We start from the raw sequence: 24,392 nt of genomic DNA, 5'->3' as shown, positions 1-24,392 counted from the left end.
AGCAGAAGCTCTCTGAAAATAAAAAACCTAACTAAAATACTTTCTTATTAGCAAGCTCAGGAGAGCTCACTAAAATGCACCCAGCTCTGTCCGGGCACAGATTCTAACTGAGGTCTGGAGGAGGGGCATAGAGGGAGGAGCCAGTGCACACCAGTAGTACTAAATCTTTCTTAGAGTGCCCAGTCTCCTGCGGAGCCCGTCTATTCCCCATGGTCCTTACGGAGTCCCCAGCATCCACTAGGACGTTAGAGAAAATCAATTATGCTACACATCTGAATGCAATGACTGAATTGGCCAGTCCAGGTATAGTAGTGGAGGTGTTATCCAACCACAATATGTGATGTCACAGCGCACACCTTGATGACATCATATAATGATAGGTTGTTTAGAGAGTAAATATAAGCAATGAATCGCAATCCACAAGCATACACGACACAAACGCAGCTGCTTAAATGATTGCACCTTCAGAGAATAGTATAGATTGCATACAAGCAGTGATCGCCCCAATCTTCACAAAATTGGATTTGTACCTCTCAGACAACAATATGGCTGCCATAACACTTTTATGGTATTGACATGTAACTAATGGGAAATTGAAGCGGATGGTATCTCACTGTACTACGACTGTGTAAATGTGTTGTTTGAGTTTGCCAGGCATAGTGTTGCAGCAGTTTTCTGAGCTGCTATAAAAAGAAGTCATGGACTGGAGGCAGTGTACAGTAGCTGTTGTGACTCCTAGGGGGCGATTTAAATGTTTTAGATCACCCCATCGTGGCATATCGCTCGTCATTGTAGTTGTGGCGATATGCAAATGTTTGTACCGACGCCGGACTTCCATTGTTTTTCACGCTTGTCACACCCAAAAGCACCGGGTTTAGCCACACAAAATGGATGAACCAGTCTAAAGTATTGGGCGTGACAAGACGGATGTGTGAAAAGCCAGGATTTTTGCACATTTCTGCTCACCTCCTCAGAAAGGTTACATAACGATGTACATTTGGGCTGGTCTCAAATGACAATGCATGAAAACCAACCTTAAAGTGAAATTTAAATTTTACTTACTCTATGGATAATGTCAACATAAGGAGGACCCTTTTCAGTGTGTTATTATATATGAAAACAAAATCCTATAATAAAAAAAAAGTATACTTTTTGCTTAGACATGCTGGCAGTTGTAGTTCACCAGCTGGAGAGCCCCGAGCCAATCATGATTGCTATTGTCATTTTTTGTCTGTAACTAGTGAAGACAGGTCTAGTGTATGTAACTTTACAGCTACAAATAAATGCATGGTGGTTCAGAGATCGGACTTACTGTACATAATGTCTTGACGTACATCAAGACTGCACTGTGCATTGAGTGACCAACTGTATGAATTTAAAAAGAAAAAAAAAAAGAAAAAAAATGGATATAACTATAGAACTAGAATTGTAATTTCTTATGCCGGGTACACAGTATCCAATTATCGGGCCGATCTGTTGATAATCGGCTAATCAGCCTGATAATTGCATAGTATATATAATAGCCAATAAACAGCCTCAAATGCAGTGTTCAGTTGGTGGGAATAGCGTGTGCTGCACACAGGGGCATAGCTAGAACTTTGTGGGCCCCATAGCAACATTTTGAAGGGGCCCCTATCCCAAATTCTCAGCAGCAGAGAATTTTATGCCCCATAATAGTGCCCTAATTTATTTTATGAACCATAGTAGTGTCCTAGTTCACATTACGTCACATTGTAGGTCTGCTAGTACACATTATGCAACACAGTACTCATAAATCACAGTATGAACTTCAGTGCCCCCAGTTCATATTATGCCACACTATAGTGCCTACACTTCATATTGTGCTACATTACAGTGCCCCAGTTCATCATTATAATGCCCTCCAGTTCATTTAATACCACATTACAATGACCAGGTCCAGGGGTATAACTAGATATATTGTAAGCCCCAATGCAAAAGTTTGTAAGGGCCCCTATGTACCACACAATAGTGAAAAATATATATAACACATGTAACTTTGACAGGTAAGGTGGGCCCCTCTCAGCTCTGGGCCCCACAGCAGCTGCACTACCTGCACCTATGGTAGCTACGCCCTTGGCTGCACATGCTCTCTTGTTCCCGACTTCCAGATAGCATTAAAGAGATCAAAAGAAAAGACATTTCTCAGTGTGTACGGATACACACTGAACCCATAATCGCTCAGATCGGAGCGTTTATCTCATCGACGGCATTCAGCTTAAGATAAGTCAGTTTCCAGGCTTTTACGTTAAGTATTTGAGGCATTATAACACTTTACGTACTTTGCTATAACAGCTTCTAAGAACACCTATTTACATGAATGGGATTCTAGTTGCTGGAGAGATGCCGGTTGCAAGTTATCCAGATTGTCACACTTGGCTGAGTTTGCAATTGGCAGATTTCAGTCTACAGCAGGCAATACTGAAGTCTTCCATAATCTAACCACTCAGCAGACACATAACATGAGGACAAAGTAGCCCTGTCCCGATCAGTTAGTGATCCAGCTGTTTTGGCACTGGAGTCAATAAGTGGTCACATTAGACAGTAATCCTGTCTGGGCAGCAATGGTGTCACATACGCGTTTCACACCCACAAATCCGAGTGTAGCACGAACATCTCCCCATTTCCGTAAGAGTAACAATTCATCTTAAAACTCCATTTAGAGTGCAGTAATTATGTTCTAGTACCCATGTTCAGAGTTTACCCTAAATCCACACAAGTAGTAATGGAAAAGACAATAAAAACATAGTTTAAGAAAACTGATCAAACTGTAGATCGAGATGAAAAGAGTTAAATGTTTCAAGAACAACATAGTTCAAGTATATAGGTGGGACCAGATACATTTACGTAGGAACAGCAGTGGCAACTGCGTGCCGGAGAGAGGCGGGGGAGGTGACAGTACGTTTGGATTTTCAAGGCACTGCATTTTGCAAATCCATCTGATGTTATTTTGGGATCTTGTGTAACTGGGAATCGCTGATGATCCCTTCATCATTACAAAGCTGCATTAGTTCTTACAACATAATGTTTATGCTGGTTACATTTTTCACTTTACCTTTGTCATAAATTATGTTTTAAATTGCATGGGTTTTTAAGCATCTGAATGAGCATACTGTGCTTTCTGAGAAGTGTTCATGGCTGTTGTTTAATAAGCAGGGCAGTCTCTTTAAATGGGAGTACAAGAGCCTATTCATCAGGACATATGGGCAAAAGGTCAATTTTTTTTTCATTGCAGAAAAACTTTATGGATTTGTCGTCATTTTCCATGAACTTTTTTTTTTTTTTTTTTACTTTATTTATATTTTTCAATAACACCCAACCTGCAAAAATGCTTTCCCTTAACAAAAATAGCTCTTTCTGTTCCATGTTGTGCACTGGAGTGTTATTAGGCACACGCAATACCTATTTAGTAAAGAACGATTGGTACAATATTTGCATTAATATTGATTGGTGGTAATATGGGACGGCTGAAATGAGTACAAATGTGCATGTCTTATGGCAGTACGGATGGTGTAATGGTTAGCATTACTGCCTCACAACACTGAGGTCATGGGTTCGATTCCCACCATGGCCATAATGGTGTGGAGTTTGTATATTCTCCCCATACTTGCGTGGGTTTCTTCCGGGTACTCCGGTTTCCTCCCACATTCCAAAAATATACTGGTAGGTTAATTCGCTTTTGACAAATGTAACCCTAGTATGAAAAATGTGTGCGTGTACATGTGGTAGGGAATATAGATTGTAAGCTCCACTGGGGCAGGGACTGATGTGAACAGCCAAATATTCTCTGTGAAGCGCTGTGGAATATGTGTGCTCTATATAAATATAAATAACTGTTAATAAATAATGTCTACTACAACTGAAGACATGCTGCTCTAAGGCCTGTATAGAATGGAAACTGATTAATTTATGATGCCCTACAAAACTTTCACAAATATACTCCTCTGGTTTCAATGGATAAGGAAGTATACCGGTTGTTACTTTAGGACAGAAGAAGGACAGTAGACCATGCCTGCCTCAAGAACATGAAATGCAGATAGCACTGGCTTAAAGTATCATGCACAACATGGCAACATGTTAGTTTTACACATGCAAAATAACTGTGCTATTGCCTGAAGCTTTTTTCAATACCATGAGGTTTTCCAGGTTATTTGTCACTATTAATGTAAAAAACATTTGTTTATTTTATCTCCGTTTTTGGTGAATGGGCAAAGGGCTGGGTCTGTGCGGGAGAATTCAATGATGAACCAATCCTATGTCGCTAGGACAAGAGAACACTCTATTCCGGATCTTGGAGGACCCAACAGGCCCACATGATAAAATGTCCATATTATGAACGTCAACACCGAACATATTAGTGTTAGGTTGTAATAGGACTGTCAGAATTCATAATGTTGAAATTATGAACGTCAACATGTTATACTACACCCATTAATTTTAAATACAATGCATGCTGTGCTGTCTCAGCAGACCTTGGTGTACTACAATAGTCCTCTTTACAAGCGTAGGAATAATACAATTTATTTCCACTTCTAAACACTCCTCCTCAATAAATAGTAACTTTAAATCCCTCAGAATAAAATATATTGTACTGTGCAGCTGTGTAGTACAGGGACATTTCTAAGGACAATTTTTTTAAACCTGGGACTGTCCCTGGATATTTGGCAACTGGGCAATTTATAGAACAGCAATTTGATTCTAGCTGTTTACTCTTTGTGCCACCAAATTAAAACACAGAATTAAGGGCCTAATTCAGACCTGATCCCAGCAGCAAAATCTTTCTCTAATGGGCAAAACCATGTGCACAGCAGGTTGGGCAGATATAACGTGCAGAGAGAGGTAGATTTGGGTGGGGTATTTTGTTTCTGTGCAGGGCAAATACTGTCTGCTTTATTTTTACACTGCAATATAGATTTCAGTTTGAACACACCCCACCTAAATCTAACTCTCTCTCTCTGCACGTTATATCTACCCCACCTGCACTGCACATGGTTTTGCCCATTAGAGAAAAATGCTGCTGCTGCAATCAGGTCTGAATTAATCCCTAAGTGCAGAGAAGGCTTCGATTTGCACTTTTCAGTCTAGCGGCACCTTGCTTAAACCTGAATGAAACAATGCGAGATCTGAAAACAGGTGATGCGAGATTTTAGGTGTATAGGCTGTAATAGAAGAACAGTAGTAACGTCTTCAGCTAAATGGGAAGAAACGCAAAATGAAAATAAAAAAAAGGAAAATCAAATAAAGATAAAATAACTCATCCACACAGATGCTATACCAAACTATAATCCACTTTTTAGGTTAATTTTATGTCCAATCTCTTTGTTCCCCTAAAAAAACAAAGGATTCTTCTCAATAAATCATGTTTAGATAAACCTTTTCCACTGTTCTTCACTACTCACTATAGAAGGGTTATCCTAAAATCCACGCCAACGTAGCGTAGTAAGGGCTTCCTTAAACAGCAAATAACGAAACGGTAGACAGCAGTAACAACATATATAAGCTTCGACCAACCTAGAATAAGGATTTGTTTATGACACAAAACATCTATTTTACAAGTTGTACTCTATTGGACTATTATTACTTTGTGCTGCATATACTTTGATTTGCTGCTCAATAGACTTTAGCACACTATTTTACTTGTTGCACCCTTGGTTTTTTTCTGTTCATTTCCCAATTACAAAAAGGTGAACTCTCCATTAAGCAACCTTTGACCCTCCAGAATCAAGGGAAGCTGCATGGGAAGCTAGTACATGAACTTCGAAGTTATACTCTTTTCCACCAAAGTCCTGGGACTGAACTGGGATCTGGAACATGGTTCCAATCTGGGTCAGACCCCCTTCCCACTGCAGCTCCAACATGGGTTATTCCTGGGTCCGCGCCGTAAACGCTGCACACGGGTGCAGTGTATCTTCTGCCGGAGCTTGGAGATGATATCATCTCGAAGTACCGGGAAGCCCAACAGATCGCGACTCAGGGGTGTGGCCTCAGTCCCATTAGGCCATGCCCCCTCATTGATGTCAGTTTTGGATGCGTGGCCGTATGCCAAACCCCCTTTTCATGTCAAGCTGGGGGCTGCCCCCATCCTCCTCTGTGCACTGAATGGACGAAGAACGCAGCATCCATTCACCTTCACCGGCACCACTGCAGAGTCCTCATTGCAGGGCAGACAGCACGTTCCCCAAATTCCCAACCGCCTGCGGGACACTGCAGTTGGGAAGTATGGGCTCTGCTCTACCCATGCTGTAAAGGGGACCGGGTTGGATGACCTGGGTTACCGTTTACACTGGACCAGTTGTTTTTTGGAGGGAGCAGTTACCACTGAGCAAAAACTGGGTATCTGAAGTTAGTGGAAAAGGGGTATTAGACACAGATTGGCCATTTCTATTAGAATGCTTCATTTGTTGTCTGACTTGCGGCGCTCAGTTGCTAGGAGGCAGCTTTCCTCACAGTCAGTAAAGCCACGCCTCTAGCCGCCATCCAGCCTCATCTCTGCCGGGCACCACCAGGGGGAGGGTGTCACAGCGTAAGATTTGCAAATGTGACAGACCAATTAAAAATAAGAATTTTCTTACCGATAATTCTATTTCTCGTAGTCCGTAGTGGATGCTGGGGACTCCGTAAGGACCATGGGGAATAGCGGCTCCGCAGGAGACTGGGCACATCTAAAGAAAGCTTTAGGACTATCTGGTGTGCACTGGCTCCTCCCCCTATGACCCTCCTCCAAGCCTCAGTTAGGATACTGTGCCCGGACGAGCGTACACAATAAGGAAGGATTTTGAATCCCGGGTAAGACTCATACCAGCCACACCAATCACACTGTACAACTTGTGATCTGAACCCAGTTAACAGCATGATAACAGAGGAGCCTCTAGAAAAGATGGCTCACTACAGCAATAACCCGATTTTTTGGTAACAATAACTATGTACCAGTATTGCAGACAATCCGCACTTGGGATGGGCGCCCAGCATCCACTACGGACTACGAGAAATAGAATTATCGGTAAGAAAATTCTTATTTTCTCTAACGTCCTAAGTGGATGCTGGGGACTCCGTAAGGACCATGGGGATTATACCAAAGCTCCCAAACGGGCGGGAGAGTGCGGATGACTCTGCAGCACCAATTGAGAGAACTCCAGGTCCTCCTCAGCCAGGGTATCAATTTTGTAGAATTTTACAAACGTATTTGCTCCTGACCAAGTAGCTGCTCGGCAAAGTTGTAAAGCCGAGACCCCTCGGGCAGCCGCCCAAGATGAGCCCACCTTCCTTGTGGAGTGGGCATTTACAGATTTTTGGCTGTGGCAGGCCTGCCACAGAATGTGCAAGCTGAATTGTACTACAAATCCAACGAGCAATAGTCTGCTTAGAAGCAGGAGCACCCAGCTTGTTGGGTGCATACAGGATAAACAGCGAGTCAGATTTTCTGACTCCAGCCGTCCTGGAAACATATATTTTCAGGGCCCTGACAACGTCTAGCAACTTGGAGTCCTCCAAGTGCCTAGTAGCCGCAGGCACCACAATAGGTTGGTTCAGGTGAAACGCTGAAACCACCTTAGGGAGAAACTGAGGACGAGTCCTCAATTTCGCCCTGTCCGAATGGAAAATCAGATAAGGGCTTTTACAGGATAAAGCCGCCAATTCTGACACGCGCCTGGCCCAGGCCAGGGCCAACAGCATGACCACTTTCCATGTGAGATATTTTAACTCCACAGATTTAAGTGGTTCAAACCAATGTGACTTTTGGAACCCAAAAAACTACATTGAGATCCCAAAGTGCCACTGGAGGCACAAAATGAGGCTGTATATGCAGTACCCCTTTTACAAACGTCTGAACTTCAGGGACTGAAGCTAGTTCTTTTTGGAAGAAAATTGACAGGGCCGAAATTTGAACCTTAATGGACCCCAATTTCAGGCCCATAGACACTCCTGTTTGCAGGAAATGTAGGAATCGACCCAGTTGAATTTCCTCCGTCGGGCCTTACTGGCCTCGCACCACGCAACATATTTTCGCCAAATGCGGTGATAATGTTTTGCGGTTACATCCTTCCTGGCTTTGATCAGGATAGGGATGACTTCATCCGGAATGCCTTTTTTCCTTCAGGATCCGGCGTTCAACCGCCATGCCGTCAAACGCAGCCGCGGTAAGTCTTGGAACAGACAGGGTCCTTGTTGGAGCAGGTCCCTTCTTAGAGGTAGAGGCCACGGATCCTCCGTGAGCATCTCTTGAAGTTCCGGTTACCAAGTCCTTCTTGGCCAATCCGGAGCCACGAATATAGTGCTTACTCCTCTCCATCTTATCAATCTCAGTACCTTGGGTATGAGAGGCAGAGGAGGGAACACATACACTGACTGGTACACCCACGGTGTTACCAGAGCGTCTACAGCTATTGCCTGAGGGTCCCTTGACCTGGCGCAATACCTGTCGAGTTTTTCACAACGGTTTATAATCATATGGAAGACTTCTGGGTGAAGTCCCCACTCTCCCGGGTGGAGGTTGTGCTGAGGAAGTCTGCTTCCCAGTTGTCCACTCCCGGAATGAATACTGCTGACAGTGCTATCACATGATTTTCCGCCCAGCGAAGAATCCTTGCAGCTTCTGCCATTGCCCTCCTGCTTCTTGTGCCACCCTGTCTGTTTACGTGGGTGACTGCCGTGATGTTGTCCGACTGGATCAACACCGGCTGACCTTGAAGCAGAGGTCTTGCTAAGCTTAGAGCATTGTAAATGGCCCTTAGCTTCAGGATATTTATGTGAAGTGATGTCTCCAGGCTTGACCATAAGCCCTGGATATTCCTTCCCTGTGTGACTGCTCCCCAGCCTCGCAGGCTGGCATCCGTGGTCACCAGGACCCAGTCCTGAATGCCGAATCTGCGGCCCTCTAGAAGATGAGCACTCTGCAACCACCACAGGAGGGACACCCTTGTCCTTGGTGACAGGGTTATCCGCTGATGCATCTGAAGATGCGACCCGGACCATTTGTCCAGCAGGTCCCACTGGAAAGTTCTTGCGTGGAATCTGCCGAATGGGATTGCTTCGTAGGAAGCCACCATTTTACCCAGAACCCTTGTTCATTGATGCACTGAGACTTGGCTCGGTTTTAGGAGGTTCCTGACTAGCTCGGATAACTCCCTGTCTTTCCCCTCCGGGAGAAACACCTTTTTCTGGACTGTGTCCAGGATCATCCCTAGGAACCGAAGACAAGTCGTCGGAACCAGCTGCGATTTTGGAATATTGAGAATCCAATCGTGCTGCCGCAACACTACCTGAGATAGTGCTACACCGACCTCCAACTGTTCCCTGGATCTTACCCTTATCAGGGAATCGTCCAAGTAAGGGATAACTAAAATTCCCTTCCTTCGAAGGAATATCATCATTTCGGCCATTACCTTGGTAAAGACCCGGGGTGCCGTGGACCATCCATACGGCAGCGTCTGAACTGATAGTGACAGTTCTGTACCATAAACCTGAGGTACCCTTGGTGAGAAGGGTAAATTTTGACATGAAGGTAAGCATCCTTGATGTCCCGAGACATCATGTAGTCCCCTTCTTCCAGGTTCGCAATCACTGCTCTGAGTGACTCAATCTTGAATTTGAACCTCTGTATGTAAGTGTTCAAAGATTTTAGATTTAGAATCGGTCTCACCGAGCCGTCCGGCTTCGGTACCACAACAGTGTGGAATAATACCCCGTTCCCTGTTGCAGGAGGGGTACCTTGATTATCACCTGCTGGGAATACAGCTTGTGAATGGCTTCCAAAACTGTCTCCCTGTCAGAAGGAGACATCGGTAAAACCGACTTTAGGAAAACGGCGAGGGGGAGACGTCTCGAATTCTAATTTGTACCCCTGAGATATCACCTGAAGGATCCAGGGGTCTACTTGCGAGTGAGCCCACTGCGCGCTGAAATTCATTGAGACGGGCCCCCCACCGTGCCTGATTCTGCTTGTAAAGCCCCAGCGTCATACTGAGGGCTTGGCAGAGGCGGGAGAGGGTTTCTGTTCCTGGGAACTGGCTGATTTCTGCAGCCTTTTTCCTCTCCCTCTGTCACGGGGCAGAAATGAGGAACATTTTGCCCACTTGTCCACGAAAAGACTGCGCCTGATAATACGGCGTCTTCTCATGTTGAGAGGCGACCTGGGGTACAAACGTGGATTTCCCAGCTGTTGCCGTGGCCACCAGGTCTGAAAGACCGACCCCAAATAACTCCTCCCCTTATTAAGGCAATACTTCCAAATGCCGTTTGGAATACGCATCACCTGACCACTGACGTGTCCATAACCCTCTACTGGTAGAAATGGACAACGCACTTAGACTTGATGCCAGTCGGCAAATATTCCGCTGTGCATCACGCATATATAGAAATGCATCTTTTAAATGCTCTATAGGCAAAAATATACTGTCCCTATCTAGGGTATCAATATTTTCAGTCAGGGAATCCGACCACGCCAACCCAGCACTGCACATCCAGGCTGAGGCGATTGCTGGTCGCAGTATAACACCAGTATGTGTGTAAATACATTTTAGGATACCCTCCTGCTTTCTATCAGCAGGATCCTTAAGGGCGGCCATCTCAGGAGAGGGTAGAGCCCTTACAAGCGTGTGAGCGCTTTATCCACCCTAGGGGGTGTTTCCCAACGCACCCTAACCTCTGGCGGGAAAGGATATAATGCCAATAACATTTTAGAAATTATCAGTTGTTATCGGGGGAAAACCACGCATCATCACACACCTCATTTAATTTCTCAGATTCAGGAAAACTACAGGTAGTTTTTCCTCACCGAACATAATACCCCTTTTTGGTGGTACTCGTATTATCAGAAATGTGTAAAACATTTTTCATTGCCTCAATCATGTAACGTGTGGCCCTACTGGAAGTCACATTTGTCTCTTCACCGTCGACACTGGAGTCAGTATCCGTGTCGGCGTCTATATCTGCCATCTGAGGTAACGGGCGCTTTAGAGCCCCTGACGGCCTATGAGACGTCTGGAAAGGCACAAGCTGAGTAGCCGGCTGTCTCATGTCAACCACTGTCTTTTATACAGAGCTGACACTGTCACGTAATTCCTTCCAACAGTTCATCCACTCAGGTGTCGACCCCCTAGGGGGTGACATCACTATTACAGGCAATCTGCTCCGTCTCCACATCATTTTTCTCCTCATACATGTCGACACAAACGTACCGACATACAGCACACACACAGGGAATGCTCTGATAGAGGACAGGACCCCACTAGCCCTTTGGGGAGACAGAGGGAGAGTTTGCCAGCACACACCAAAGCGCTATATATATATATACAGGGATAACCTTATATAAGTGTTTTTCCCCTTATAGCTGCTGTATTGTTAATACTGCGCCTAATTAGTGCCCCCCTCTCTTTTTTAACCCTTTCTGTAGTGTAGTGACTGCAGGGGAGAGCCAGGGGAGCTTCCCTCCAACGGAGCTGTGAGGGAAAATGGCGCCAGTGTGCTGAGGAGATAGGCTCCGCCCCTTTTTCGCGGACTTTTCTCCTGCTTTTTTATGGATTCTGGCAGGGGTTAAAATTCATCCATATAGCCCTGGGGGCTATATGTGATGTATTTTCGCCAGCCAAGGTGTTTTTATTGCTGCTCAGGGCGCCCCCCCCTAGCGCCCTGCACCCTCAGTGACCGAAGTGTGAAGTGTGCTGAGGAGCAATGGCGCACAGCTGCAGTGCTGTGCGCTACCTTGGTGAAGACAGGATGTCTTCTGCCGCCGATTTTCCGGACCTCTTCTGTCTTCTGGCTCTGTAAGGGGGCCGGCGGCGCGGCTCTGGGACCCATCCATGGCTGGGCCTGTGATCGTCCCTCTGGAGCTAATGTCCAGTAGCCTAAGAAGCCCAATCCACTCTGCACGCAGGTGAGTTCGCTTCTTCTCCCCTTAGTCCCTCGATGCAGTGAGCCTGTTGCCAGCAGGTCTCACTGAAAATAAAAAACCTAAACTAAAACTTTCACTAAGAAGCTCAGGAGAGCCCCTAGTGTGCACCCTTCTCGTTCGGGCACAGAGATCTAACTGAGGCTTGGAGGAGGGTCATAGGGGGAGGAGCCAGTGCACACCAGATAGTTCTAAAGCTTTCTTTAGATGTGCCCAGTCTCCTGCGGAGCCGCTATTCCCCATGGTCCTTACGGAGTCCCCAGCATCCACTTAGGACGTTAGAGAAAAATAATAAAAAAAAAAATGCTACTGTAAGTGCGATTACGTTTCGGACTGACTCTGAATAAGGCCACTTATGTTCTATTATGCCAACAGACGCCTGGGAGAGCAAAAGCAAAGCTTCATTATCCTTTTAACTGGAAATGTCATGATAAAAAGTACAAAGATTATGAACAGAAACAACTTTGCGCTAAATGACAATGGCAAATGGAGAGAAGAAATATAAGCACACTCAAATGGCATAAAGACAATTCTATCAACAACTTTTTAGGAATAGGCTCCAATTTTTAGAGTTAAAAGGCAGCACCACGTCTAGTCCCAGCAGTAATATCCACGCTAATTGGAAAGCAAGACAAGACCTTCTTTAACAAATAAGCAACATAATTATAAAGGGAGTTGGTAGCATAGAGCTAGCTAATGTGTTCCAGCGATATTTTGAAACTGTAATCTGATACTACTGTTTCCATCCCCGTGCTGGGCTTCGCTCTCCCTTGTTGCATACTGTACTATTTGGAGCCCAGAGGGCAATGCCAGTTCTTGCTGTTTATTAATGTTCAGACACTGGGTTTGACTGATCTACAATGTACACCACCCACGGCAGTCTCTCCACGACCTGGGAAGTACAGGATTTACCAGGCAACTCAATTTCTAAACCTGTATTTATACAGCGATAGTGTACGCTGCAGTGATCACAGTCTGATAAGTGAATTTGATAAGATGAATCCTGTTTTGTGTCGCTATCACTGGTGTATAAGTGTACTTAATATCAAAGTCTATAAAAGCTTGCTTCAATAATTTGTGACTCTCTAGGTTTTGTCAAACTACAAGTCCCAGTTTGCCGTAACAGTTTTTTTAGGTAATCCACAACAGCTGGAGACACACAAGCTGCCTGTATACCAGTGCTGGATTTCCCACTAGGCTCGTGAGGCACATGCCTAGGGGTGCCACTAGCTGAAGCCAGCACAGCAGCCCCCTTGATTCAGAGTTTTCCAGTGCTCCAACTCAACAGCGGCAATTGGGACATACAACAAAGACTACATCCCCCATGATGCATCAGGGGTGAGTCTTAGGAGCAGGTGCATGTGCAATCCAGGAGCATGGAAGATTAGGTTTGTAGCGAGGAGAGTCTCGGAAGTGTTCCATGTGTAATCTGGGAGTCAGATAGAGGAGGTCTAAAGCCCTTGACAGATGCCCACTAAACAAACAGGTAGCTGGAGGGGTTGGAGGGGTGCGGAGTCCATTAATATTGTTCCTAAGTGTGGCCTGCCCCTAAATCTGCCTCTGTTGGCTGTGATCTGTTGCAGAGATGGATGATAGGTTAATCAGGTGCTGTAGAACTACTGGTCCCAGCTTGCCATATAAACCTTTTTAACATGACTATATGGAAATAAAGGTCATAGTGGTGGATTTACTAAATGGCGGATTTTCAAAGCTGCTGATCATCGGCGATTTGACTGATTTTTAGATGTTGAAAGTATTCAATACTTATCCAGTCTGGTTTAGATTCCTGTTGCCGTTTTAAAACTATCGTTCAAATACGTCGATGATCAGCAAGCCCGACATTTAGTAGACATACCCCCTAGGCTTCGATAAATACCTGTTCCCTACACATGCTAGAATGGATGTCCTGTTACTACTACTGCAAGATTCTCTCTCTCCTGATATGGTATGTCTGATATTTCAGCTTCTCTTCCGAGTATGCAGAATGGCCTAATTTAATAGGGATGAAAAAAAAGCAATTGGTGAAGTCACAATACATTTACTGAATTTTTAAAGGGAATATATATATATATATATATATATATATATGGGTCAATTCAATTCGGCAACTTATGAATAGCGCCGGGAATTAGCTCCCGACGCTATTCAATTCAGCTCCAGTTAAGTCGGCGATGTCCCGTTCTCGCCGACTAAACAGGTTGAATTGTCGGGAGAACGGGCATTCTCCGACTTAACTCCCCGGCGCGAGGCTGATTCCCGACAGAATCAGCCTCGCGCCGGCCGCGAGGCAGCACTTTTGTCGGGTTTCTTCTCTCATCCCCCGGGGATGAGAGAAGAATTCCCGACAATTGCGGGTAACTAGCGGCTGAATTGAATAGCGTCGGGAGCTAATTCCCGGCGCTATTCATAAGTTGCCGAATTGAATTGACCCGATAGATAGATAGATAGATAGATAGATAGATAGATAGATAGATAGATAGATAGATAGATAGATAGGATTTTATTTTTTTGTAGACATTTTATATAGGTACCAGTAAATAATGTGACCCCAGTGGCAGAACAACTGTGTCAGCATGTGGGCCTGCAGATAATTCCTACTTCATCTCCATTAATAAGTGGTCACAAAACGAAAGGGGGTTACGGGCAGACAGCATATGCTACTTCCTATTGGTCACTATCAGCCATGCTATTTGGCGACATCACTCAACACACAGCAATGGTATGTAAAGCTATATGGCAGCATCTGTCAGGAGCAGCACCAGCTGATGGTCTGAGTTGAGTAGAATGAGGGTGTAGCTTACGTGCGTCACTCTGCAGAGCAGTGCAGAACTAACATTGCAATTTGCAGAGTGAAACTCTCAGAGACATATTCAATTGCCCATTTTTTTTACCAGGCTGCGCGTTAAATTGCAGCCAGCAGCAAGGTTTTTCTTATTCAATTCGCCTCAAGAATTTGAACCGCGGTAATTTCAATAGGATTTACCACAGCTTTTCCCTCGAAGCTTCAGAACAGGTGCAAAGTTGGGAAAAATTGGTATTTTAAATGGTAAAAACTTCAAGACATGGTTCAGAACCCCTAAAACACCTTACCACCCGCCCTTATAAATTAGACAATTAGACATTTTTTATTACAGCAGCTAAAGCTGGGTAAAATTACATATTATTGGGGTAAAATTCTGCAGAGTGCACTATAATGGGTTAATATATGTGTGACAGGTATATTAGGATGTTGTATGGATGGGGCAGGTGTTTTTAACATTGCAGGTGGGAATTACAGTTTTTTTGTATTTTTTTTATTTAATTGCCTTAAAATGATGATAAAATCTGCTCATATGTATTGTTATGTATTGTTACTAGAGCATGCATTTTCTTAAAAAAAAAACAGTTTTCTATCATTTTAAGCTAACATCATTAAAAGCTATTAGGAGCTCAAAATATTTTGCTTTGTAACAGTAATAAATATCTATAATGTTAACCAATATTTGTCTGTTTATTGTTAAGGTACCGGCTGATTTCCCGCTCTTTATTTAAACATTTAAGGTAGGTTTTACTCGAAAAAAATCACTGTGCTCTTAACTTTTCCAAAAGGGGTGTAACAGGAATCGGGGGGGCGCATAGCCACAGCAGCCGGGAAATGGGTGGGATAGGTGTGGTAATATCAGCCGCACAAAAATCGCAGCTAATTGATATGCTCCTATAACTGAGAAGGGGATGGAAAGGTGCATATTTAGGGGCAATCCTATATTGCAGAAGCAGACGGCCATTGTCACTCCACATTAGGACCTGCTAACAGCTGCAAACATCAGGTCTCTCCGTATAAGTTTAAATGGAAGCATTTTGAATCTTCAAGCTCCACATCTGCAATAGGCACATATCTAAGCACAACACGAAATGCAAAAAGGTTCAAACACAAAAACATAACGCAAATGTCCCCCAGCTCTAAAGAATTATTAGAGGGGTGGTTCTATAGAGAAACCATTAAGCCTATTCACACACCTATGCTCCTAGTTGTAAAGGCATCACCAAAGGGTTGTGTCTATGTTACATTCGTCATCAGGACCTGGACGTGACATAATGAGAGGGCAGGACAGAACTTCTGCCCTTACAGCACCTAAATGTTTTCTCCATTCTCCGTTTGTTTGAGATTATTTATTTATTTTTGTATGCACCATTGGACGCTCACCACGCTTCGGGCTCGGTGTCTTGCTTCGCTCACCACATGTTACTATTCCAAATAGTTTGTGACATGGACCCAGCGGCTTATGGGAAAGGTCCTCTCCACGAAGAGAAACTAGACGCTACCATCACCAAAGGCTTCACCAGGCTTAATAAATCCGCCCCTAGGTCTGCATAACAGGCCAATGTAAAACCAGAGAAATGTACTCTACTCATCCTGTGCACTTTGTAAAGGTCCAGGGGGGAGAGTTATCAAAGCGTGCTGAGATAAAGTGGAAAGAGATAAAGTATCAGCCAATCATCTACTAACTTGAAATTTTTACAGGCTGTTAGGAGCTGATTGGTACTTTATTTCTCTCCAAGCTTTGATAAATCTCCCCCCAACAGGATTGGAGTAGGAGCTGTCCAAAAGAGAAAGACAACACAAGCAGAACCCATTGACCCAATTTTGGCACTGTTAACCAAACCCGACCAACATTGAGGGTGCAAAACAATAAACATAAAGCTAATGGGGGTAATTCAGAGTTGATCACAGCAGCAAATTTGTTAGCAGTTGGGCAAAACCATGTGCACTGCAGGGGGGGCAGATATAACATTTGCAGAGAGAGTTAGATTTGGGTGGGTTATATTGTTTCTGTGCAGGGTACATACTGGCTGCTTTATTTTTACACTGCAATTTAGATTTCAGTTTGAACAGTTTGGATGGCCAAATCTAACGCTCTCTGCACGTTACATCTGCCCCACCCTGCAGTGCACATGGTTTTGCCCAACTGCTAAGAAATTTGTTGCTGCGATCAACTTCGAATTAGGCCCAAAAATAAGATTTTACTCACCGGTAAATCTATTTCTCGTAGTCCGTAGTGGATGCTGGGAACTCCGAAAGGACCATGGGGAATAGCGGCTCCGCAGGAGACTGGGCACAACTAAAGAAAGCTTTTAGGTCACCTGGTGTGCACTGGCTCCTCCCACTATGACCCTCCTCCAAGCCTCAGTTAGGACACTGTGCCCGGACGAGCTGACATAATAAGGAAGGATTTTGAATCCCGGGTAAGACTCCTACCAGCCACACCAATCACACCGTATAACTCGTGATACTATACCCAGTTTAACAGTATGAAAACAACTGAGCCTCTCAACAGATGGCTCAACAATAACCCTTTAGTTAACAATAACTATGTACAAGTATTGCAGACAATCCGCACTTGGGATGGGCGCCCAGCATCCACTACGGACTACGAGAAATAGATTTACCGGTGAGTAAAATCTTATTTTCTCTGACGTCCTATTGGATGCTGGGAACTCCGAAAGGACCATGGGGATTATACCAAAGCTCCCAAACGGGCGGGAGAGTGCGGATGACTCTGCAGCACCGAATGAGAGTACTCAAGGTCCTCCTCAGCCAGGGTATCAAATTTGTAGAATTTTGCAAATGTGTTTGCCCCTGACCAAGTAGCAGCTCGGCAAAGTTGTAAAGCCGAGACCCCTCGGGCAGCCGCCCAAGATGAGCCCACCTTCCTTGTGGAATGGGCTTTTACTGATTTAGGATGCGGCAGTCCAGCCGCAGAATGCGCCAGCTGAATTGTGCTACAAATCCAGCGAGCAATAGTCTGCTTAGAAGCAGGAGCACCCAGTTTGTTGGGGCATACAGGATAAATAGCGAGTCAGTTTTCCTGACTCTAGCCGTCCTGGAAACATAAATTTTCAAGGCCCTGACTACGTCCAGTAACTTGGAATCCTCCAAGTCCCTAGTAGCCGCAGGCACCACAATAGGTTGGTTCAAGTGAAAAGCTGATACCACCTTAGGGAGAAACTGGGGACAAGTCCTCAATTCCGCCCTATCCATATGGAAAATCAGATAAGGGCTTTTACATGACAAAGCTGCCAATTCTGACACACGCCTGGCTGAAGCCAAGGCCAATAACATGACCACTTTCCACGTGAGATATTTTAGATCCACGGTTTTAAGTGGCTCAAACCAATGTGATTTTAAGAAACTCAACACCACGTTGAGATCCCAAGGTGCCACTGGAGGCACAAACGGGGGCTGAATATGCAGCACTCCTTTCACAAACGTATGAACTTCAGGTAGTGAAGCTAGTTCTTTCTGGAAGAAAATCGACAGAGCAGAGATCTGTACCTTAATGGAGCCTAATTTCAGGCCCATAGTCACTCCTGCTTGTAGGAAATGCAGAAATCGACCTAGTTGAAATTCCTCTGTTGGGGCCTTTTTGGCCTCACACCAAGCAACATATTTCCGCCATATGCGGTGATAATGCTTTGCAGTTACATCTTTCCTGGCTTTAATCAGCGTAGGAATGACTTCCTCCGGAATGCCCTTTTCCTTCAGGATCCAGCGTTCAACCGCCATGCCGTCAAACGCAGCCGCGGTAAGTCTTGGAACAGACAGGGCCCCTGCTGCAGCAGGTCCTGTCCGAGCGGCAGAGGCCATGGGTCCTCTGAGATCATCTCTTGAAGTTCCGGGTACCACGCTCGTCTTGGCCAATCCGGAACCACGATTATTGTTCTTTCTCCTCGTTTTCTTATTATTCTCAGTACCCTTGGTATGAGAGGCAGAGGAGGGAACACATAAACTGACTGGTACACCCACGGTGTCACTAGAGCGTCCACAGCTATCGCCTGAGGGTCCCTTGACCTGGCGCAATATCTCTCTAGTTTTTTTGTTTAGGCGGGACGCCATCATGTCCACCTGTGGCCGTTCCCATCGATTTACAATCAGCGTGAAGACTTCTGGATGAAGTCCCCACTCTCCCGGGTGGAGGTCGTGCCTGCTGAGAAAATCTGCTTCCCAGTTGTCCACTCCCGGAATGAACACTGCTGACAGTGCTAGTACGTGATTTTCCGCCCATCGGAGAATCCTTGTGGCTTCTGCCATTGCCATCCTGCTTCTTGTGCCGCCCTGTCGATTTACATGGGCGACTGCCTGATGTTGTCTGACTGGATCAGTACCGGCTGGTGTAGAAGCAGGGATTTTGCCTGACTTAGGGCATTGTAAATGGCCCTTAGTTCCAGAATATTTATGTGTAGGGAAGTCTCCTGACTCGACCATAGTCCTTGGAAGTTTCTTCCCTGTGTGACTGCCTCCCAGCCTCGAAGGCTGGCATCCGTGGTCACCAGGACCCAGTCCTGTATGCCGAATCTGCGGCCCTCTAGAAGATGAGCACTCTGCAGCCACCACAGCAGAGACACCCTGGTTCTTGGAGACAGGGTTATTAGGCGATGCATCTGAAGATGCGATCCGGACCATTGGTCCAACAGGTCCCACTGAAAGATTCTGGCATGGAACCTGCCGAAAGGAATTGCTTCGTAAGAAGCCACCATCTTTCCCAGGACCCGCGTGCAGTGATGCACCGATACCTGTTTTGGTTTCAGGAGGTCTCTGACTAGAGATGACAGCTCCTTGGCTTTCTCCTCCGGGAGAAACACTTTTTTCTGGACTGTATCCAGAATCATACCCAGGAACAGTAGACGTGTCGTCGGAACCAGCTGTGATTTTGGAATATTCAGAATCCAACCGTGCTGGTGTAGCACCTCCTGAGATAGTGCTACTCCCACCAACAACTGCTCCTTGGACCTCGCCTTTATTAGGAGATCGTCCAAGTACGGGATAATTAAAACTCCCTTTCTTCGAAGGAGTATCATCATTTCCGCCATTACCTTGGTAAACACCCTCGGTGCCGTGGAGAGTCCAAACGGCAGCGTCTGGAATTGGTAATGGCAATCCTGTACCACAAATCTGAGGTACTCCTGGTGAGGATAGTAAATGGGGACATGCAGGTAAGCATCCTTGATGTCCAGGGATACCATGTAATCCCCCTCGTCCAGGCTGGCAACCGCCCTGAGCGATTCCATCTTGAACTTGAATTTTTTTATGTATGTGTTCAAGGATTTCAAATTTAAAATGGGTCTCACCGAACCGTCCGGTTTCGGTACCACAAACAGTGTGGAATAGTAACCCCGTCCTTGTTGAAGTAGGGGCACCTTGATTATCACCTGCTGGGAATACAGCTTGTGCATTGCCGCTAGCACAGCCTCCCTGTCTGAAGGAGTAATCGGCAAGGCAGATTTTAGGAACCGGTGGGGTGGAGACGCCTCGAATTCCAGTTTGTACCCTTGAGATACTATTTGCAGGATCCAGGGATCCACCTGTGAGCGAGCCCACTGATCGCTGAAATTTTTGAGGCGGCCCCCCACCGTACCTGGCTCCGCCTGTGGAGCCCCACCGTCATGCTGCGGACTTGGAAGAAGCGGGGGAGGACTTTTGCTCCTGGGAACCTGCTGTTTGTTGCAGCCTTTTTCCCCTACCTCTGCCTCTGGACAGAAAGGACCCGCCTTTTCCACGCCTGTTTTTCTGAGTCCGAAAGGACTGTACCTGATAAAACGGCGCCTTTTTAGGCTGTGAGGGAACATGGGGTAAAAATGCTGACTTCCCAGCAGTTGCTGTGGAAACTAGGTCCGAGAGACCATCCCCAAATAACTCCTCACCCTTATAAGGCAAAACTTCCATGTGCCTTTTTGAATCTGCATCCCCTGTCCACTGGCGAGTCCATAAGCCTCTCCTAGCAGAAATGGACAATGCACTTATTTTAGATGCCAGCCGGCAGATCTCCCTCTGTGCATCTCTCATGTATAAGACTGAGTCTTTTATATGCTCTATGGTTAGCAGAATAGTGTCCCTATCTAGGGTGTCAATATTTTCTGACAGGGAATCTGACCACGCAGCGGCAGCACTGCACATCCATGCTGACGCAATAGCTGGTCTAAGTAGAATGCCTGAGTGTGTATATACAGACTTCAGGATCGCCTCCTGCTTTCTATCAGCAGGTTCCTTGAGGGCGGCCGTATCCGGAGACGGTAGTGCCACCTTTTTAGACAAACGTGTGAGCGCTTTATCCACCCTAGGGGGTGTCTCCCAACGTGACCTATCCTCTGGCGGGAAAGGGAACGCCATTAGTAACTTCTTAGAGATTACCAATCTTTTATCAGGGAAAGCCCACGCTTCTTCACACACTTCATTTAATTCTTCTGATGGGGGAAAAACTACGGGTAGTTTTTTCTCCCCAAACATAATACCCTTTTTAGTGGTACCTGGGTTTATATCAGAAATTTGTAACACCTCTTTCATTGCTTCAATCATGCAACGAATGGCCTTAGTGGACATTAGACTAGACTCATCATCGTCGACACTGGTGTCAGTATCCATGACGACATCCGCGTCTGCTATCTGAGGTAGCGGGCGTTTTAGAGCCCCCGATGGCCTTTGAGACGCCTGGACAGGCACGAGCTGAGAAGCCGGCTGTCCCGCATTTGGCATGTCGTCAAATTTTTTGTGTAAGGAGTCGACACGTGCACGCAATTCCTTCCATAAGTCCATCCACTCAGGTGTCTTCCCCGCAGGGGGTGACATCCCTTCTATAGGAATCTGCTCCGCTTCCACATCATTATCCTCATCAAACATGTCGACACAGCCGTACCGACACACCGCACACACACAGGGAATGCTCTAACAGAGGACAGGACCCACAAAAGCCCTTTGGGGAGACAGAGTGAGAGTATGCCAGCACACACCAGAGCGCTATATAATGCAGGAACTAACTGAATTATGTCCCCTATAGCTGCTGTTATATATACTGCGCCTAATATTAGTGCCCCCCCTTTCTTTTTTACCCTTTTCTGTAGTGTAGACTGCAGGGGAGAGCCAGGGAGCTTCCTTTCAGCGGAGCTGTGAGGGAGAAATGGCGCCAGTGTGCTGAAGGAGATAGCTCCGCCCCTTTTTCGCAGACTATTCTCCCGCTTTTTTATGGATTCTGGCAGGGGTAATTATCACATATATAGCCTCTGGGGCTATATATTGTGGTATTTTTGCCAGCCAAGGTGTTTTTATTGCTGCTCAGGGCGCCCCCCCCTAGCGCCCTGCACCCTCAGTGACCGGAGTGTGAAGTGTGTATGAGGAGCAATGGCGCACAGCTGCAGTGCTGTGCGCTACCTTGGTGAAGACTGATGTCTTCTGCCGCCGATTTTCCGGACCTCTTCTTGCTTCTGGCTCTGTAAGGGGGACGGCGGCGCGGCTCCGGGACCGAACACCAAGGCCAGTTCCATGCGGTCGATCCCTCTGGAGCTAATGGTGTCCAGTAGCCTAAGAAGCCCAAGCTAGCTGCAAGCAGGTAGGTTCGCTTCTTCTCCCCTTAGTCCCTCGCTGCAGTGAGCCTGTTGCCAGCAGGTCTCACTGTAAAACAAAAAACCTAATTATATACTTTCTTTTTAGAAGCTCAGGAGAGCCCCTAGTGTGCATCCAACCTCGGCCGGGCACAAAATCTAACTGAGGCTTGGAGGAGGGTCATAGTGGGAGGAGCCAGTGCACACCAGGTGACCTAAAAGCTTTCTTTAGTTGTGCCCAGTCTCCTGCGGAGCCGCTATTCCCCATGGTACTTTCGGAGTTCCCAGCATCCACTAGGACGTCAGAGAAATCCAGACAGGTTCTTTGCCTTCAATACAATGATCTGATCTCCTGATATGTGCAAATTAACTCACTGTGTCAAAGAAGGCACAGATTCAATGACCAGGCATGGGAATCTGAGGTCTCATTTATTCTTGGCCACAGATTCTGAAATCCTAGCTATGGACTTTATTTGGTAGCTGATGTTTAATTTAAGAAAACAAACAAACAAATAAAAAGGCTAGATAGACTGTGCAGGCAAGTCAATCTAGACTATCTAGTGTACTATGTAGTACAAAGTATAGTCAAAATCGTAGACAAAATCTCAAGCACAGATAGCACAGATTTTGACTATCTGGGCTCTGGGGGAGTTCAAGGGAAACTGCATAGTCAAAATCGCCCATAGCAAGGATCTCACCGTGTGTACACACATTAATGGCCCATACACACGGTAAGATTCGGGCTATGCCCGATTCTCACTATGCGACAGGGCTAGGTCGGCACATAGTCAGTATCGCAAGCACACTCATTATGTGCTTGCGATACTGACTATGTGCGATTTTGGCTAAGTGTCAATTTTGATTATCTCTTCTATAGAGATAGTCAAAATTGACTTGCTTGCACAGTCTATCTATTCTTGCGATGCCGCCTCGAATCGGGATCGAAGGTGACTTTCATCTTGTGATCTGCACTAACTTTTCTTACGATTTTGGGGTAAATTTACTAAAATTCGTATTTTTCCGAATGAGGTTAAAGTTCAAACATGAATGACATCGAAAGTGTAAATTTGCAACTTTTTGAATTTATTACGACTAATTTACTAAGCTGTCGTATTCTGCATTTTCGTATTTACCGATACCGATGTCATTCGTATTTTTTGGCAGTGTTTTACGGGAGTGAATTGTAAAACACTGCCGATTTTAACACAATGAATCTCGGCCGGATCTGTGAGATCCGTGCTGGGCTTCATTGTGCACCTTTCGTTAAAAAAAAAACATTGTTAAAAATAAAATAAAAAAATGTGTGGGGTCCCCCCCTCCTAAGCAAAACCAGCCTCGTGCTCTTTCAGCCGGTCCTGGTTGAAAAAATATGGGGGGAAAAGTGACAGGGGTTCCCCCATATTTAATCAATCAGCACCGGGCTCTGCGCCTGGTCCTGGTTCCAAAAATACGGGGGACAAAAAGCGTAGGGGTCCCCCGTATTTCTGAAACCAGCACCGGGCTCCACTAGCCAGGTACATAATGCCACAGCCGGGGGACACTTATATTGGTCCCTGCGGCCCTGGCATTACATACCCAACTAGTCACCCCTGGCCGGGGTACCCTGGAGGAGTGGGAACCCCTTAAATCAAGGGGTCCCCCCGTCCAGCCACCCAAGGGCCAGGAGTGAAGCCCGAGGCTGTCCCCCCCCATCCAAGGGCGGCGGATGGGGGGCTGATAGCCTTTTTGACAAAATGTGAATATTGTTTTTAGTAGCAATACTACAAGTCCCAGCAAGCCTCCCCCGCAAGCTGGTACGTGGAGAACCACAAGTACCAGCATGCGGAGGAAACCCGGGCCCGCTGGTACCTGTAGTACTACTACTAAAAAAATACCCCAATAAAAACAGGACACACACACCTTGAAAGTAAAAGTTTATTACATACATCCACACCTCCAAACATACATACTTACCTATGTTCACACGAGGGTCGGTCCTCTTCTCCATGTAGAATCCATGGGGTACCTGTGGGAAAAATTATACTCACATAATCCAGTGTAGATCGGTCCTCTTCTGTTCTTTTTGTAATCCACGTACTTTGCAAAATAAAAAAACGAACACCCGACCACGCACTGAAAGGGGCCCCATGTTTTCACA

The 24,392-nt window shown here is 45.7% G+C and overlaps 1 protein-coding gene across 4 annotated transcripts in view; it reads right to left on the bottom strand.

Annotated features, from left to right (window-relative positions):
* The window catches only part of SERTAD2 (SERTA domain containing 2), a 143,562-nt gene that overhangs the window by 53,637 nt on the left and 65,533 nt on the right, over positions 1 to 24,392 (bottom strand). The window contains exon 1 of one of the 4 annotated variants that reach the window (XM_063918430.1): positions 13,782 to 13,888. The exons of the other annotated variants lie outside the window; for them this stretch is intronic. The gene's annotated coding sequence lies outside the window, so the exon portion shown is untranslated. Of the gene's footprint in view, positions 1 to 13,781; positions 13,889 to 24,392 lie in introns of those variants that run through there. 4 annotated transcript variants of the gene reach the window in all.

The sequence above is a fragment of the Pseudophryne corroboree genome, chromosome 4 (assembly GCF_028390025.1).
Source record: "Pseudophryne corroboree isolate aPseCor3 chromosome 4, aPseCor3.hap2, whole genome shotgun sequence".
NCBI lineage: Eukaryota > Metazoa > Chordata > Amphibia > Anura > Myobatrachidae > Pseudophryne > Pseudophryne corroboree.
Note: the sequence above shows the minus strand (reverse complement) of the source record. Positions and strands in the feature narration are given on the sequence as shown.